The sequence below is a fragment of the Oncorhynchus kisutch genome, linkage group LG1 (genome assembly GCF_002021735.2).
Source record: "Oncorhynchus kisutch isolate 150728-3 linkage group LG1, Okis_V2, whole genome shotgun sequence".
Lineage (NCBI taxonomy): Eukaryota > Metazoa > Chordata > Actinopteri > Salmoniformes > Salmonidae > Oncorhynchus > Oncorhynchus kisutch.
In genome coordinates this window covers 36807836-36824973 of record NC_034174.2, presented here as the reverse complement: position 1 = coordinate 36824973, position 17138 = coordinate 36807836, and the positions used below count along the sequence as shown (strand labels likewise).

The following is a 17138-nucleotide window of genomic DNA, read 5'->3' as shown; positions in this document are numbered from 1 at the left end:
AACTTACCCAACATGCTTTGCTCTCGATATAGTTTTTTTACTACTGGAAAAAGGTAACATCTATTGAATAAGTACCCCACCTTGCCATGAATGACATGTAATCAAGAATCCACCAAAGTGGTAGGTAGGGGGCGAACTGCTAGACATTGCAATGTTAAAACACAATATTACCGTTAAAGGAGAAGCTGTGCAAGACACTGTAAACAGTTTGAGTAGCTGTAATATGCCATTCTTTCGCAGAGGCGATATCATAGCCTATGAAGTCCATCTGAGGCGTGATTATTGCTGGTTGAAAACTTAACCCAATACCCCGCTTGGGATGACTTGAAATATAGTCAGCCTTGGCAATTTTTGATAGTCTCATGTGAGACTGCTATAGATGTGAAAGAGAAGATAGTGACAAGACCAAACATGGGTTCTATAACCCTTTTGATGTTTCAGCTGATGGTTGAACATTATCTTGCAACTAGGTAGAAACAGAAAAAAGGTGTCTGTAGTATATGCTGTGTCAGAAGTAGTGTTTGGGAGAATGAACTCAGCAACAGCGGGTTTGGGCCCACAATTTCAGCTTTGCCCCCACACTGCCTCGAATTGTTCCAAGTAGTACGTTACCCAATGCCACTTTACCCACTTTGTCTTGCCTCCTCTAGAGGCAGCTATGGCAAGATTTACATGAAAAGGTTTTGGGTTCGACCCCCATTGCAGCTGAGCCAGTGTTGCTGATTACCCAAAGTGATTTGCTCTCGGTATTGGTTTTGTCCAGGAACAAAGGGAACATCTATTGAACAAGTACCCCACCTTGCCATTAATTACATGTAATCGAGAATCCACCAGTGTTAGGTAGGGGGCGAACTGCTAGACATACCAATGTAACAACAAATAATACAGTTTGCGGAGAAGCTGTGCGAGATACTGCAAACAGTTTGAATAGCTGAATTCTGAAATTCTATCGCAGTGGCATTATCATAGCCTATGAGGTCCATCCGAGGAGTGGTTATTGTTGGGTGACAACTTAACCCAAAACTCTACATTGGAACGACATGAAATATAGTCAGAAGTAGTCTTGGGGAGAATAGGTTCAGTAACAGGGGGTATTGGTCCACAATTCCAGTATTGCCCCCACACTGCCTCTAATTCTTGCAAGAAGTAAGGTACCCTTAGCCACGTTATACACTTCCACTAGAGGCAGCGGTGGCAAGGTTGAGTTGAAAAGGTTTTGGGTTTGCGACCCATTGCAGCTGAACCAGTGGTGCAACTTACCCAACATGCTTTGCTCTCGATATAGTTTTTTTACTACTGGAAAAAGGTAACATCTATTGAATAAGTACCCCACCTTGCCATGAATGACATGTAATCAAGAATCCACCAAAGTGGTAGGTAGGGGGCGAACTGCTAGACATTGCAATGTTAAAACACAATATTACCGTTAAAGGAGAAGCTGTGCAAGACACTGTAAACAGTTTGAGTAGCTGTAATATGCCATTCTTTCGCAGAGGCGATATCATAGCCTATGAAGTCCATCTGAGGCGTGATTATTGCTGGTTGAAAACTTAACCCAATACCCCGCTTGGGATGACTTGAAATATAGTCAGCCTTGGCAATTTTTGATAGTCTCATGTGAGACTGCTATAGATGTGAAAGAGAAGATAGTGACAAGACCAAACATGGGTTCTATAACCCTTTTGATGTTTCAGCTGATGGTTGAACATTATCTTGCAACTAGGTAGAAACAGAAAAAAGGTGTCTGTAGTATATGCTGTGTCAGAAGTAGTGTTTGGGAGAATGAACTCAGCAACAGCGGGTTTGGGCCCACAATTTCAGCTTTGCCCCCACACTGCCTCGAATTGTTCCAAGTAGTACGTTACCCAATGCCACTTTACCCACTTTGTCTTGCCTCCTCTAGAGGCAGCTATGGCAAGATTTACATGAAAAGGTTTTGGGTTCGACCCCCATTGCAGCTGAGCCAGTGTTGCTGATTACCCAAAGTGATTTGCTCTCGGTATTGGTTTTGTCCAGGAACAAAGGGAACATCTATTGAACAAGTACCCCACCTTGCCATTAATTACATGTAATCGAGAATCCACCAGTGTTAGGTAGGGGGCGAACTGCTAGACATACCAATGTAACAACAAATAATACAGTTTGCGGAGAAGCTGTGCGAGATACTGCAAACAGTTTGAATAGCTGAATTCTGAAATTCTATCGCAGTGGCATTATCATAGCCTATGAGGTCCATCCGAGGAGTGGTTATTGTTGGGTGACAACTTAACCCAAAACTCTACATTGGAACGACATGAAATATAGTCAGAAGTAGTCTTGGGGAGAATAGGTTCAGTAACAGGGGGTATTGGTCCACAATTCCAGTATTGCCCCCACACTGCCTCTAATTCTTGCAAGAAGTAAGGTACCCTTAGCCACGTTATACACTTCCACTAGAGGCAGCGGTGGCAAGGTTGAGTTGAAAAGGTTTTGGGTTTGCGACCCATTGCAGCTGAACCAGTGGTGCAACTTACCCAACATGCTTTGCTCTCGATATAGTTTTTTTACTACTGGAAAAAGGTAACATCTATTGAATAAGTACCCCACCTTGCCATGAATGACATGTAATCAAGAATCCACCAAAGTGGTAGGTAGGGGGCGAACTGCTAGACATTGCAATGTTAAAACACAATATTACCGTTAAAGGAGAAGCTGTGCAAGACACTGTAAACAGTTTGAGTAGCTGTAATATGCCATTCTTTCGCAGAGGCGATATCATAGCCTATGAAGTCCATCTGAGGCGTGATTATTGCTGGTTGAAAACTTAACCCAATACCCCGCTTGGGATGACTTGAAATATAGTCAGCCTTGGCAATTTTTGATAGTCTCATGTGAGACTGCTATAGATGTGAAAGAGAAGATAGTGACAAGACCAAACATGGGTTCTATAACCCTTTTGATGTTTCAGCTGATGGTTGAACATTATCTTGCAACTAGGTAGAAACAGAAAAAAGGTGTCTGTAGTATATGCTGTGTCAGAAGTAGTGTTTGGGAGAATGAACTCAGCAACAGCGGGTTTGGGCCCACAATTTCAGCTTTGCCCCCACACTGCCTCGAATTGTTCCAAGTAGTACGTTACCCAATGCCACTTTACCCACTTTGTCTTGCCTCCTCTAGAGGCAGCTATGGCAAGATTTACATGAAAAGGTTTTGGGTTCGACCCCCATTGCAGCTGAGCCAGTGTTGCTGATTACCCAAAGTGATTTGCTCTCGGTATTGGTTTTGTCCAGGAACAAAGGGAACATCTATTGAACAAGTACCCCACCTTGCCATTAATTACATGTAATCGAGAATCCACCAGTGTTAGGTAGGGGGCGAACTGCTAGACATACCAATGTAACAACAAATAATACAGTTTGCGGAGAAGCTGTGCGAGATACTGCAAACAGTTTGAATAGCTGAATTCTGAAATTCTATCGCAGTGGCATTATCATAGCCTATGAGGTCCATCCGAGGAGTGGTTATTGTTGGGTGACAACTTAACCCAAAACTCTACATTGGAACGACATGAAATATAGTCAGAAGTAGTCTTGGGGAGAATAGGTTCAGTAACAGGGGGTATTGGTCCACAATTCCAGTATTGCCCCCACACTGCCTCTAATTCTTGCAAGAAGTAAGGTACCCTTAGCCACGTTATACACTTCCACTAGAGGCAGCGGTGGCAAGGTTGAGTTGAAAAGGTTTTGGGTTTGCGACCCATTGCAGCTGAACCAGTGGTGCAACTTACCCAACATGCTTTGCTCTCGATATAGTTTTTTTACTACTGGAAAAAGGTAACATCTATTGAATAAGTACCCCACCTTGCCATGAATCACATGTAATCAAGAATCCACCAAAGTGGTAGGTAGGGGGCGAACTGCTAGACATTGCAATGTTAAAACACAATATTACCGTTAAAGGAGAAGCTGTGCAAGACACTGTAAACAGTTTGAGTAGCTGTAATATGCCATTCTTTCGCAGAGGCGATATCATAGCCTATGAAGTCCATCTGAGGCGTGATTATTGCTGGTTGAAAACTTAACCCAATACCCCGCTTGGGATGACTTGAAATATAGTCAGCCTTGGCAATTTTTGATAGTCTCATGTGAGACTGCTATAGATGTGAAAGAGAAGATAGTGACAAGACCAAACATGGGTTCTATAACCCTTTTGATGTTTCAGCTGATGGTTGAACATTATCTTGCAACTAGGTAGAAACAGAAAAAAGGTGTCTGTAGTATATGCTGTGTCAGAAGTAGTGTTTGGGAGAATGAACTCAGCAACAGCGGGTTTGGGCCCACAATTTCAGCTTTGCCCCCACACTGCCTCGAATTGTTCCAAGTAGTACGTTACCCAATGCCACTTTACCCACTTTGTCTTGCCTCCTCTAGAGGCAGCTATGGCAAGATTTACATGAAAAGGTTTTGGGTTCGACCCCCATTGCAGCTGAGCCAGTGTTGCTGATTACCCAAAGTGATTTGCTCTCGGTATTGGTTTTGTCCAGGAACAAAGGGAACATCTATTGAACAAGTACCCCACCTTGCCATTAATTACATGTAATCGAGAATCCACCAGTGTTAGGTAGGGGGCGAACTGCTAGACATACCAATGTAACAACAAATAATACAGTTTGCGGAGAAGCTGTGCGAGATACTGCAAACAGTTTGAATAGCTGAATTCTGAAATTCTATCGCAGTGGCATTATCATAGCCTATGAGGTCCATCCGAGGAGTGGTTATTGTTGGGTGACAACTTAACCCAAAACTCTACATTGGAACGACATGAAATATAGTCAGAAGTAGTCTTGGGGAGAATAGGTTCAGTAACAGGGGGTATTGGTCCACAATTCCAGTATTGCCCCCACACTGCCTCTAATTCTTGCAAGAAGTAAGGTACCCTTAGCCACGTTATACACTTCCACTAGAGGCAGCGGTGGCAAGGTTGAGTTGAAAAGGTTTTGGGTTTGCGACCCATTGCAGCTGAACCAGTGGTGCAACTTACCCAACATGCTTTGCTCTCGATATAGTTTTTTTACTACTGGAAAAAGGTAACATCTATTGAATAAGTACCCCACCTTGCCATGAATGACATGTAATCAAGAATCCACCAAAGTGGTAGGTAGGGGGCGAACTGCTAGACATTGCAATGTTAAAACACAATATTACCGTTAAAGGAGAAGCTGTGCAAGACACTGTAAACAGTTTGAGTAGCTGTAATATGCCATTCTTTCGCAGAGGCGATATCATAGCCTATGAAGTCCATCTGAGGCGTGATTATTGCTGGTTGAAAACTTAACCCAATACCCCGCTTGGGATGACTTGAAATATAGTCAGCCTTGGCAATTTTTGATAGTCTCATGTGAGACTGCTATAGATGTGAAAGAGAAGATAGTGACAAGACCAAACATGGGTTCTATAACCCTTTTGATGTTTCAGCTGATGGTTGAACATTATCTTGCAACTAGGTAGAAACAGAAAAAAGGTGTGTCAGAAGTAGTGTTCGGGAGAATGAACTCAGCAACAGCGGGTTTGGGCCCACAATTTCAGCTTTGCCCCCACACTGCCTCGAATTGTTCCAAGTAGTACGTTACCCAATGCCACTTTACCCACTTTGTCTTGCCTCCTCTAGAGGCAGCTATGGCAAGATTTACATGAAAAGGTTTTGGGTTCGACCCCCATTGCAGCTGAGCCAGTGTTGCTGATTACCCAAAGTGATTTGCTCTCGGTATTGGTTTTGTCCAGGAAAAAAGGGAACATCTATTGAACAAGTACCCCACCTTGCCATTAATTACATGTAATCGAGAATCCACCAGTGTTAGGTAGGGGGCGAACTGCTAGACATACCAATGTAACAACAAATAATACAGTTTGCGGAGAAGCTGTGCGAGATACTGCAAACAGTTTGAATAGCTGAATTCTGAAATTCTATCGCAGTGGCATTATCATAGCCTATGAGGTCCATCCGAGGAGTGGTTATTGTTGGGTGACAACTTAACCCAAAACTCTACATTGGAACGACATGAAATATAGTCAGAAGTAGTCTTGGGGAGAATAGGTTCAGTAACAGGGGGTATTGGTCCACAATTCCAGTATTGCCCCCACACTGCCTCTAATTCTTGCAAGAAGTAAGGTACCCTTAGCCACGTTATACACTTCCACTAGAGGCAGCGGTGGCAAGGTTGAGTTGAAAAGGTTTTGGGTTTGCGACCCATTGCAGCTGAACCAGTGGTGCAACTTACCCAACATGCTTTGCTCTCGATATAGTTTTTTTACTACTGGAAAAAGGTAACATCTATTGAATAAGTACCCCACCTTGCCATGAATGACATGTAATCAAGAATCCACCAAAGTGGTAGGTAGGGGGCGAACTGCTAGACATTGCAATGTTAAAACACAATATTACCGTTAAAGGAGAAGCTGTGCAAGACACTGTAAACAGTTTGAGTAGCTGTAATATGCCATTCTTTCGCAGAGGCGATATCATAGCCTATGAAGTCCATCTGAGGCGTGATTATTGCTGGTTGAAAACTTAACCCAATACCCCGCTTGGGATGACTTGAAATATAGTCAGCCTTGGCAATTTTTGATAGTCTCATGTGAGACTGCTATAGATGTGAAAGAGAAGATAGTGACAAGACCAAACATGGGTTCTATAACCCTTTTGATGTTTCAGCTGATGGTTGAACATTATCTTGCAACTAGGTAGAAACAGAAAAAAGGTGTCAGTAGTATATGCTGTGTCAGAAGTAGTGTTCGGGAGAATGAACTCAGCAACAGCGGGTTTGGGCCCACAATTTCAGCTTTGCCCCCACACTGCCTCGAATTGTTCCAAGTAGTACGTTACCCAATGCCACTTTACCCACTTTGTCTTGCCTCCTCTAGAGGCAGCTATGGCAAGATTTACATGAAAAGGTTTTGGGTTCGACCCCCATTGCAGCTGAGCCAGTGTTGCTGATTACCCAAAGTGATTTGCTCTCGGTATTGGTTTTGTCCAGGAAAAAAGGGAACATCTATTGAACAAGTACCCCACCTTGCCATTAATTACATGTAATCGAGAATCCACCAGTGTTAGGTAGGGGGCGAACTGCTAGACATACCAATGTAACAACAAATAATACAGTTTGCGGAGAAGCTGTGCGAGATACTGCAAACAGTTTGAATAGCTGAATTCTGAAATTCTATCGCAGTGGCATTATCATAGCCTATGAGGTCCATCCGAGGAGTGGTTATTGTTGGGTGACAACTTAACCCAAAACTCTACATTGGAACGACATGAAATATAGTCAGAAGTAGTCTTGGGGAGAATAGGTTCAGTAACAGGGGGTATTGGTCCACAATTCCAGTATTGCCCCCACACTGCCTCTAATTCTTGCAAGAAGTAAGGTACCCTTAGCCACGTTATACACTTCCACTAGAGGCAGCGGTGGCAAGGTTGAGTTGAAAAGGTTTTGGGTTTGCGACCCATTGCAGCTGAACCAGTGGTGCAACTTACCCAACATGCTTTGCTCTCGATATAGTTTTTTTACTACTGGAAAAAGGTAACATCTATTGAATAAGTACCCCACCTTGCCATGAATGACATGTAATCAAGAATCCACCAAAGTGGTAGGTAGGGGGCGAACTGCTAGACATTGCAATGTTAAAACACAATATTACCGTTAAAGGAGAAGCTGTGCAAGACACTGTAAACAGTTTGAGTAGCTGTAATATGCCATTCTTTCGCAGAGGCGATATCATAGCCTATGAAGTCCATCTGAGGCGTGATTATTGCTGGTTGAAAACTTAACCCAATACCCCGCTTGGGATGACTTGAAATATAGTCAGCCTTGGCAATTTTTGATAGTCTCATGTGAGACTGCTATAGATGTGAAAGAGAAGATAGTGACAAGACCAAACATGGGTTCTATAACCCTTTTGATGTTTCAGCTGATGGTTGAACATTATCTTGCAACTAGGTAGAAACAGAAAAAAGGTGTGTCAGAAGTAGTGTTCGGGAGAATGAACTCAGCAACAGCGGGTTTGGGCCCACAATTTCAGCTTTGCCCCCACACTGCCTCGAATTGTTCCAAGTAGTACGTTACCCAATGCCACTTTACCCACTTTGTCTTGCCTCCTCTAGAGGCAGCTATGGCAAGATTTACATGAAAAGGTTTTGGGTTCGACCCCCATTGCAGCTGAGCCAGTGTTGCTGATTACCCAAAGTGATTTGCTCTCGGTATTGGTTTTGTCCAGGAAAAAAGGGAACATCTATTGAACAAGTACCCCACCTTGCCATTAATTACATGTAATCGAGAATCCACCAGTGTTAGGTATGGGGCGAACTGCTAGACATACCAATGTAACAACAAATAATACAGTTTGCGGAGAAGCTGTGCGAGATACTGCAAACAGTTTGAATAGCTGAATTCTGAAATTCTATCGCAGTGGCATTATCATAGCCTATGAGGTCCATCCGAGGAGTGGTTATTGTTGGGTGACAACTTAACCCAAAACTCTACATTGGAACGACATGAAATATAGTCAGAAGTAGTCTTGGGGAGAATAGGTTCAGTAACAGGGGGTATTGGTCCACAATTCCAGTATTGCCCCCACACTGCCTCTAATTCTTGCAAGAAGTAAGGTACCCTTAGCCACGTTATACACTTCCACTAGAGGCAGCGGTGGCAAGGTTGAGTTGAAAAGGTTTTGGGTTTGCGACCCATTGCAGCTGAACCAGTGGTGCAACTTACCCAACATGCTTTGCTCTCGATATAGTTTTTTTACTACTGGAAAAAGGTAACATCTATTGAATAAGTACCCCACCTTGCCATGAATGACATGTAATCAAGAATCCACCAAAGTGGTAGGTAGGGGGCGAACTGCTAGACATTGCAATGTTAAAACACAATATTACCGTTAAAGGAGAAGCTGTGCAAGACACTGTAAACAGTTTGAGTAGCTGTAATATGCCATTCTTTCGCAGAGGCGATATCATAGCCTATGAAGTCCATCTGAGGCGTGATTATTGCTGGTTGAAAACTTAACCCAATACCCCGCTTGGGATGACTTGAAATATAGTCAGCCTTGGCAATTTTTGATAGTCTCATGTGAGACTGCTATCGATGTGAAAGAGAAGATAGTGACAAGACCAAACATGGGTTCTATAACCCTTTTGATGTTTCAGCTGATGGTTGAACATTATCTTGCAACTAGGTAGAAACAGAAAAAAGGTGTCAGTAGTATATGCTGTGTCAGAAGTAGTGTTCGGGAGAATGAACTCAGCAACAGCGGGTTTGGGCCCACAATTTCAGCTTTGCCCCCCACACTGCCTCGAATTGTTCCAGGTAGTACGTTACCCAATGCCACTTTACCCACTTTGTCTTGCCTCCTCTAGAGGCAGCTATGGCAAGATTTACATGAAAAGGTTTTGGGTTCGACCCCCATTGCAGCTGAGCCAGTGTTGCTGATTACCCAAAGTGATTTGCTCTCGGTATTGGTTTTGTCCAGGAAAAAAGGGAACATCTATTGAACAAGTACCCCACCTTGCCATTAATTACATGTAATCGAGAATCCACCAGTGTTAGGTAGGGGGCGAACTGCTAGACATACCAATGTAACAACAAATAATACAGTTTGCGGAGAAGCTGTGCGAGATACTGCAAACAGTTTGAATAGCTGAATTCTGAAATTCTATCGCAGTGGCATTATCATAGCCTATGAGGTCCATCCGAGGAGTGGTTATTGTTGGTTGACAACTTAACCCAAAACTCTACATTGGAACGACATGAAATATAGTCAGAAGTAGTCTTGGGGAGAATAGGTTCAGTAACAGGGGGTATTGGTCCACAATTCCAGTATTGCCCCCACACTGCCTCTAATTCTTGCAAGAAGTAAGGTACCCTTAGCCACGTTATACACTTCCACTAGAGGCAGCGGTGGCAAGGTTGAGTTGAAAAGGTTTTGGGTTTGCGACCCATTGCAGCTGAACCAGTGGTGCAACTTACCCAACATGCTTTGCTCTCGATATAGTTTTTTTACTACTGGAAAAAGGTAACATCTATTGAATAAGTACCCCACCTTGCCATGAATGACATGTAATCAAGAATCCACCAAAGTGGTAGGTAGGGGGCGAACTGCTAGACATTGCAATGTTAAAACACAATATTACCGTTAAAGGAGAAGCTGTGCAAGACACTGTAAACAGTTTGAGTAGCTGTAATATCCAATTCTCTCGCAGAGGTGATATCATAGCCTATGAATTCCATCTGAGGTGTGATTATTGCTGGTTGAAAACTTAACCCAATACCCCGCTTGGGATGACTTGAAATGTAGTCAGCCTTGGGAATTTTTGATAGTCTCATGTGAGACTGCTATGGATGTGAAAGAGAAGATAGTGACAAGACCAAACATGGGTTCTATAACCCTTTTGATGTTTCAGCTGATGGTTGAACATTATCTTGCAACTAGGTAGAAACAGAAAAAAGGTGCCAGTAGTATATGCTGTGTCAGAAGTAGTGTTCGGGAGAATGAACTCAGCAACAGCGGGTTTGGGCCCACAATTTCAGCTCTGCCCCCACACTGCCTCGAATTGTTCCAAGTAGTACGTTACCCAATGCCACTTTACCCACTTTGTCTTGCCTCCTCTAGAGGCAGCTATGGCAAGATTTACATGAAAAGGTTTTGGGTTCGACCCCCATTGCAGCTGAGCCAGTGTTGCTGATTACCCAAAGTGATTTGCTCTCGGTATTGGTTTTGTCCAGGAAAAAAGGGAACATCTATTGAACAAGTACCCCACCTTGCCATTAATTACATGTAATCGAGAATCCACCAGTGTTAGGTAGGGGGCGAACTGCTAGACATACCAATGTAACAACAAATAATACAGTTTGCGGAGAAGCTGTGCGAGATACTGCAGTGGCATTATCATAGCCTATGAGGTCCATCCAAGGAGTGGTTATTGTTGGTTGACAACTTAACCCAAAACTCTACATTGGAACGACATGAAATATAGTCAGAAGTAGTCTTGGGGAGAATAGGTTCAGTAACAGGGGTATTGGTCCACAATTCCAGTATTGCCCCCACACTGCCTCTAATTCTTGCAAGAAGTAAGGTACCCTTAGTCACGTTATACACTTCCACTAGAGGCAGAGGTGGTTTGGCCAAATGGGCTTTTAGTCCAGAAACAAGATGGAGTCGAGACCTCAGCGCTTTTTGAGTTTAGGCCCATTTTCTGGGAGTAAAGGTCAAAAACTATAATACAGCGCTAATTTACCTCTTCACGTCAAAGTACAAGAACCTACGGTGTAAGGAAAAAAAGAACCAGCCATTTATCTATCGCAATTTACGAGAAATAATTCTGTCCGTTCAGTGATGGTTAAAGTAATTCGTTTTTTTCTCCAGCCACAGTGTCTGATTTAAAAAATGCTTTAGAACATAGTCTCCACAAACGATTATGTTAGGTCACCACCAACTCACAGAAAAACCCAACCATTTTTCCAGCCAAAGAGAGGAGTCACAAAAAGCACAAAAAGAGATAAAATGAATCAGTAACCTTTGATGATCTTCATCAGATGACACTCATAGGACTTCATGTTACACAATACATGTATGTTTTGTTCGGTAAAGTTCCTATTTATATCCCAAAATATTATTTTACATTGGCGTGTTATGTTCAGTAGTTCCAAAATATGCAGTGATATTGCAGAGAGCCACATGAATTCACAGAAATACACATTATAAATGTTGATGAAAATGCAAGTGTTATGCATGGAACTTTAGATACACTTCCCCTTAATGCAACCTCTGTGTCAGATTTAAAAAAAACTTGACGGAAAAAGCATAATCTGAGTACGGTGCTCAGAGCTAATCCAGCCAAAAGAAATATCCGCCATGTTGCGCAGTCAACATTCTTCATAAATAGCATTATAAATATTAACTTACCTTTCATGATCTTCATCAGAATGCACTCCCATGTATCGCAGTTCCACAATAAATGTTTGTTTTGTTCAACAATGTCCATCATTTATGTCCATTTCTGTCCAAATAGCTTCTTTTGTTAGGGCGTTTGGTAAACAAATCCAAAAGCACGTTTAGGTCCAGTCGGACAAAAAGTTCAAAATGTTATATTACAGGTCGAGGAAACTTGTCAAACTAAGTATAGAATAAATCCTTAGGATGTTTTTATCATAAATGTTCAATAATGTTCCAACCGGAGAATTCCATTGTCTGTAGAAAAGCAATGGAATGAGAGTTACCTCTCATGTGAAATGCGCATGACTGAGAACGAGGCTGCTGGCAGACCCCTTAATCAAACAGTTCCCATCTGGCCCCCCTTCACAAGAGAAGCCTGAAACAATGTTCTAAGGACGGTTGACATCTAGTGGAAGCTTTAGGAAGTGCAACATAACCCATATCCCACTGTGAATTCGATAGGGGCTGAGTTCAAAAACCACAAACCTCAGATTTCCCACTTCCTGTTTGGATTTTTTCCTCAGATTTTTGCCTGCCATATGAGTTCTGTTATACTCACAGACATCATTCAAACAGTTTTAGAAACTTCAGAGTTTTCTATCCATATGCATATATTAGCATCTGGGACTGAGTAGGAGCCAGTTTACTCTGGGCACGCTATTCATCCAAAAGTGAAAATGCTGCCCCCTATCCCAAAGAAGTTTTAAGGTGGGTTTCGGAGCTTTATGTGATTTCTGTGACTTTCTGTAATCACAGTCAATGGGGAGTGACAGTGTGAGGCTCACAGACACACAGGGCTTGCAATAGTTACCTTTGTTCGAACTATCAAAGAACCGTCAAACCTAGAGCTTTGAAACCCTATATACATGTTCTAGAGCATAAGTCGGTTGTGCACGGTGAGTTATGTGGCTCTAGAAGGTTCTCAGGCCGAGAAACAGCCTCGTCCATTTGCAACTACTTCAATTAATTTTTTTGTATTTTTGCCAATCATATATCCTGAGGCTGCTTTTATTGTATCTGGGGATGTTAACAAAGCAAATTTGAGAACAAGGCTCCCTAAAATTCTAAATTCTAATATTGATTGTAGCACTCGTGCGGGCATTACACTGGACTAACTTCCACGGTGCATTTAAGGCCCTTCCCCGCCCTCCCTTCGGTAAATCTGACCATGACTCCATTTTGCTCCTCCTGTCCTATAGGCAGAAACTCAAACAGGATGTACCCACAACAAGAACTATTCAATGCTGGTCTGACCAATCGGAATCCTCACTTTTTGTTTTGATCATGCGGACTGGGATATGTTCCGGGTAGCGTCAGAGAATAATATAGATTAATACAGTGAGTGAATTTATAACGGTGCGTTGGAGATGTTGTACCCACTGTGTCTATTAAAATAAATAAATAATCATAAAAATTATGGATATTAAACATTTAGGTACATACAAGTGTCTTATATCAGTTGAAAGCTTATAGTCTTGTTAATCTAACTGCACTGTCTGATTTACAGTAGGCTTTACAGTGAAAGCACGCGATATGATTGTTTGAGGACGGCGCCCCACATCAAAATATTTTTCCACTGGCACAGGTTTCATAAAATCACAAATATGCACATATTTATTGAAAATCTTCCTCTGATTTGTCATCCAAAGGGTCCAAGCTATAACATGTAGTGTAGTGTTGTTTTGTAAGATAAAATCCTTCTTTATACCCCGAAAAGTCTGTTTAGTTGGCACCATCGATTTGAGTAATCTACTCGTTCAACATGCCAAGATAGGAATCCGATAATCTACCCCTAAACTTTGGTTCAACAAGTCGAAATATGTTTCTATCCAATCCTCAGATGCCCTAAAATGTAATCAAACTATAATATTTCATACGGAAAGAAGTATGTTCAATAGGAAACCAATATTAGCAGGTGTGTGTTGTCTTCATGGCTTGCGCAATCACGGATTTCCAAGACTGTGTCCCTGTAGTAAAACTCATTATTCTTACTCGTTTTGGAAGAAACAAGCCTGAAACGTTGAACATTGAGTGCTGACACCCAGTGGAAGCCATAGGAATTGCATACTGCGTGCTAGATTTGATTATTTCCCTATACGCTCCACTGTAAGAGCATGGGCTCTCAAAAAAAAGAATTTCCGGTTGGTTTTGCTTTGGATTTTCTCCTACCATATCTACTGTGTTATAGCCTCCTACATTATTTGAACATTTCTACAAACGTCAAAGTATCTTCTTTCCAATGGTACCAATTATATGCATATCCTGACTTCAGGGCCTGAGCAACAGGCAGTTTACTTTGGGCATGCCAGTAAGGCGGAAATATAGCTAAAAGGACCCTAGCCTGAAGAAGTTTTTGAACACCTTTACATGTCTTACTCATGTCGACGAGGGAGAGCCCGCAGTCCTTGGTAGTGGGCCGCGTCGGTGGCACTGTATTATCCTCAAAGCGGGCAAAGAAGGTGTTTACTTTGTCTGGAAGCAAGACATTGGTGTCCGTGACGTGGCTGATTTTTTTGTAGTCCATGATTGCCTGTTTACCCTGCCACATATGTCTCATGTCTGAGCTGTTGAATTGAAACTCTACTTTGTCCCTATACCAACATTTTGCTTGTTTGATTGCCTTGCGGAAGGAATAACTACACTGTTTGTATTCGGCCATATTCCCAGTCATCTTTCCATTGTTAAATGCGGTGGTTCCCGCTTTCAGTTTTGCGTGAATTCCACCATCTATTCACGGTTTCTGGGTAGCAAGGCTGCTAACCCAGACGGCATCCCTGACCGGCGCATGCGCAGACCAGCTGGCTGGTGGGTTTATGGACATATTCAATCTCTCCCTATCCCAGTCTGCTGTCCCCACAGAAGGCCAAGGTACCTGAACCAATTGACTATCGTCCCATAGCACTCACTGCTGTCATCATGAAGTGCTTTGAGAGACTAGTCAAGAATCATATCACCTCCACCTTACCTGCCACCCTAGACCAACTCCATTTGCATACTGTCCCAATAGGTCCACAGACGATGCAATCGCCATCACACTGCACACTGCCCTATCCTATCTGGACAAGAGGAATACCTATATAAGAATGCTGTTCATTGACTACAGCTCAGCATTCAACACCATAGTACCCTCCAAGCTCATCAGGCCTTTGGTCTCAACCCCACCCTGTGCAATTGGGTCCAGGACTTCCTGATGGGCCTCCCCCAGGTGGTGAAGGTAGGAAACCACATCTCCACTTCGCTGATCCTCAACACTGGGGCCCCACAAGGGTGTGTGCTCAGACTCCTCCTGTACACCCTGTTCACCCATGAGTGTGTGGCCATGCACTCCTCCAACTCAATCATCATGTTTGTAGATGACACAACAGTAGTAGGCTTGATCACCAACAATGACGAGACAGCCTATAGGGAGGAGGTGAGGGCATTCGGAGTGTGGTGACAGGAAAACAACCTCTCACTCAACATCAACAAAACAAATTAGATGATTGTGGAATTCAGGACACAGTAGAGGGAGCACCCCCCTATCCACATTGACGGGACAGTAGTGGAGAAGATGGAAAGTTTTAAGTTCCTCGGCGTACACATCACGGACAAACTGAAATGGTCCACCCACACAGACAGACAGTGTAGTGAAGAAGGCTCAATAGCATCTCTTCAACCTCAGGAGGCTGAAGAAATTTGGCTTGTCACCTAAAAAGCCTCACCAACTTTTACATATGCACAATTGAGAGCTTCCTGTCGGGCTGTATCACCACCTGATACGGTAACTGCACCGGCCACAACTGCAGAGCTCTCCAGAGGGTGGTGCGGTCTGCACAACGCATCACCGGGGGCAAACGACCTGCCCTCCAGGACACCTACATCACCCATTGTCACAGGAAGGCCAAAAAGATCATCAAGGACAACAACAACCCGAGCCACTACCTGTTCACCCCGCTACCATCCAGAACGCGAGGTTGGTACAGGTGCATTAAAGCTGGGGCCGAGAGACTGAAAAATAGCTTCTATCTCAAGGCCATCATCATCAATACAGAGAGGATGCTGCCTACATACAGACGTGAAATCATTGGCCACTTTAATAAATAAATCACCAGTCACTTTAATAATGCCACTTTAATAATGTTTACATATCTTGCATTACTCATCCCATATGTATATACTGTAGTTTTATACCATCTGTTGCATCTTGCCTATGCCGCTAAGTCATCGCTCATCCATATATTTATGTCTCTATATTCATATTCCATCCCTTTACTTAGATTGTGTGTATTAGGTTGTTGTTGTGGCATTGTTAGATTACTTGTTAGATATTACTGCACTTTCAGAACTAGAAGCACAAGCATTTTGCTACGCTCGCAATAACATCTGCTAACCATGTGTATATGACCAATAAAACTTGATTTCATTTTGTCTCATACCCCGGTCCTGTGGGAAAAAATTGTGTTTTTTGCCAATTTTTACTGCACACTTGTTGTTTGTGGAAATGGATTGAAAAATGTTGTATGTTTTCCCCCAACAGCACTTTTATTGGGGTCAAATTTGTCTCCACCTTTGTTCATTGGGGTGGTTCAAAATATTGGGGAATATGCCAGAGCTGAGGATGATGTTAAACAGTTTAAGTATAGCCAATTGGAATTTGTGGTCTGTATATTTTATCATTTTATTTAGGATACCATCAACCCCACTGGCCTTTTTGGCTTGGAGGGTTTGTATTGTGTCATTTTTGTTCTTTCAATGTAATAGGAGAATCCAGTGTATTTGATCATGTATATGTTTTTGCTGTTTGTTCTTTGTTATAAAACCAATACATCCATACATCTCCATTTTGGATAGATAAATCTTTGTGTTGTTGTTTGTTTAGAGTTTCCCAATTTTCCCAGAAGTGGTTCGATTCTATGGATCTCTCTCTCTGATATGATTTGGTCTAGTTGTGTTGCTGTCCTTGGGCTCTGTGGGGTCTGTTTGTGAACAAAGATAATTTCTCCGTAGGTGATGGCTTTCTATTGGAAGATTTGGGAATTGCTTCCTATAAGGTGGTTGTAGAATTGAACGGCTCTTTTCTGGATTTTGATAATTAGCAGGCATCGGCTTAATTCTGCTCTGCATGCATTATTTGGTGTTTTACGACTCTCTCTCTCTCAGTCAGTCAGTAGACCATTGTTTCCCTTTCTCCCT

The 17138-nt window shown here is 42.6% G+C and overlaps 9 non-coding genes across 9 annotated transcripts; all 9 read left to right on the top strand.

Moving 5' to 3' along the window:
- The first annotated feature begins 228 nt into the window (after positions 1 to 228).
- On the top strand, positions 229 to 370 carry LOC116376270 (U4 spliceosomal RNA). Its single transcript, XR_004211687.1, has one exon. It is a non-coding gene; the product is annotated as a U4 spliceosomal RNA (small nuclear RNA).
- Positions 371 to 1481: 1111 nt separating this feature from the next.
- On the top strand, positions 1482 to 1623 carry LOC116376269 (U4 spliceosomal RNA). Its single transcript, XR_004211684.1, has one exon. It is a non-coding gene; the product is annotated as a U4 spliceosomal RNA (small nuclear RNA).
- Positions 1624 to 2734: 1111 nt separating this feature from the next.
- On the top strand, positions 2735 to 2876 carry LOC116376268 (U4 spliceosomal RNA). Its single transcript, XR_004211683.1, has one exon. It is a non-coding gene; the product is annotated as a U4 spliceosomal RNA (small nuclear RNA).
- Positions 2877 to 3987: 1111 nt separating this feature from the next.
- Positions 3988 to 4129, top strand: LOC116376267 (U4 spliceosomal RNA). The gene has a single exon (XR_004211682.1). It is a non-coding gene; the product is annotated as a U4 spliceosomal RNA (small nuclear RNA).
- Positions 4130 to 5240: 1111 nt separating this feature from the next.
- LOC116376266 (U4 spliceosomal RNA) lies at positions 5241 to 5382 on the top strand. Its single transcript, XR_004211680.1, has one exon. It is a non-coding gene; the product is annotated as a U4 spliceosomal RNA (small nuclear RNA).
- A 1095-nt stretch (positions 5383 to 6477) lies between these two features.
- LOC116376265 (U4 spliceosomal RNA) lies at positions 6478 to 6619 on the top strand. The gene has a single exon (XR_004211679.1). It is a non-coding gene; the product is annotated as a U4 spliceosomal RNA (small nuclear RNA).
- Positions 6620 to 7730: 1111 nt separating this feature from the next.
- LOC116376264 (U4 spliceosomal RNA) lies at positions 7731 to 7872 on the top strand. The gene has a single exon (XR_004211678.1). It is a non-coding gene; the product is annotated as a U4 spliceosomal RNA (small nuclear RNA).
- Positions 7873 to 8967: 1095 nt separating this feature from the next.
- Positions 8968 to 9109, top strand: LOC116376263 (U4 spliceosomal RNA). The gene has a single exon (XR_004211668.1). It is a non-coding gene; the product is annotated as a U4 spliceosomal RNA (small nuclear RNA).
- Positions 9110 to 10221: 1112 nt separating this feature from the next.
- On the top strand, positions 10222 to 10363 carry LOC116376289 (U4 spliceosomal RNA). Its single transcript, XR_004211710.1, has one exon. It is a non-coding gene; the product is annotated as a U4 spliceosomal RNA (small nuclear RNA).
- Positions 10364 to 17138: the final 6775 nt, after the last annotated feature.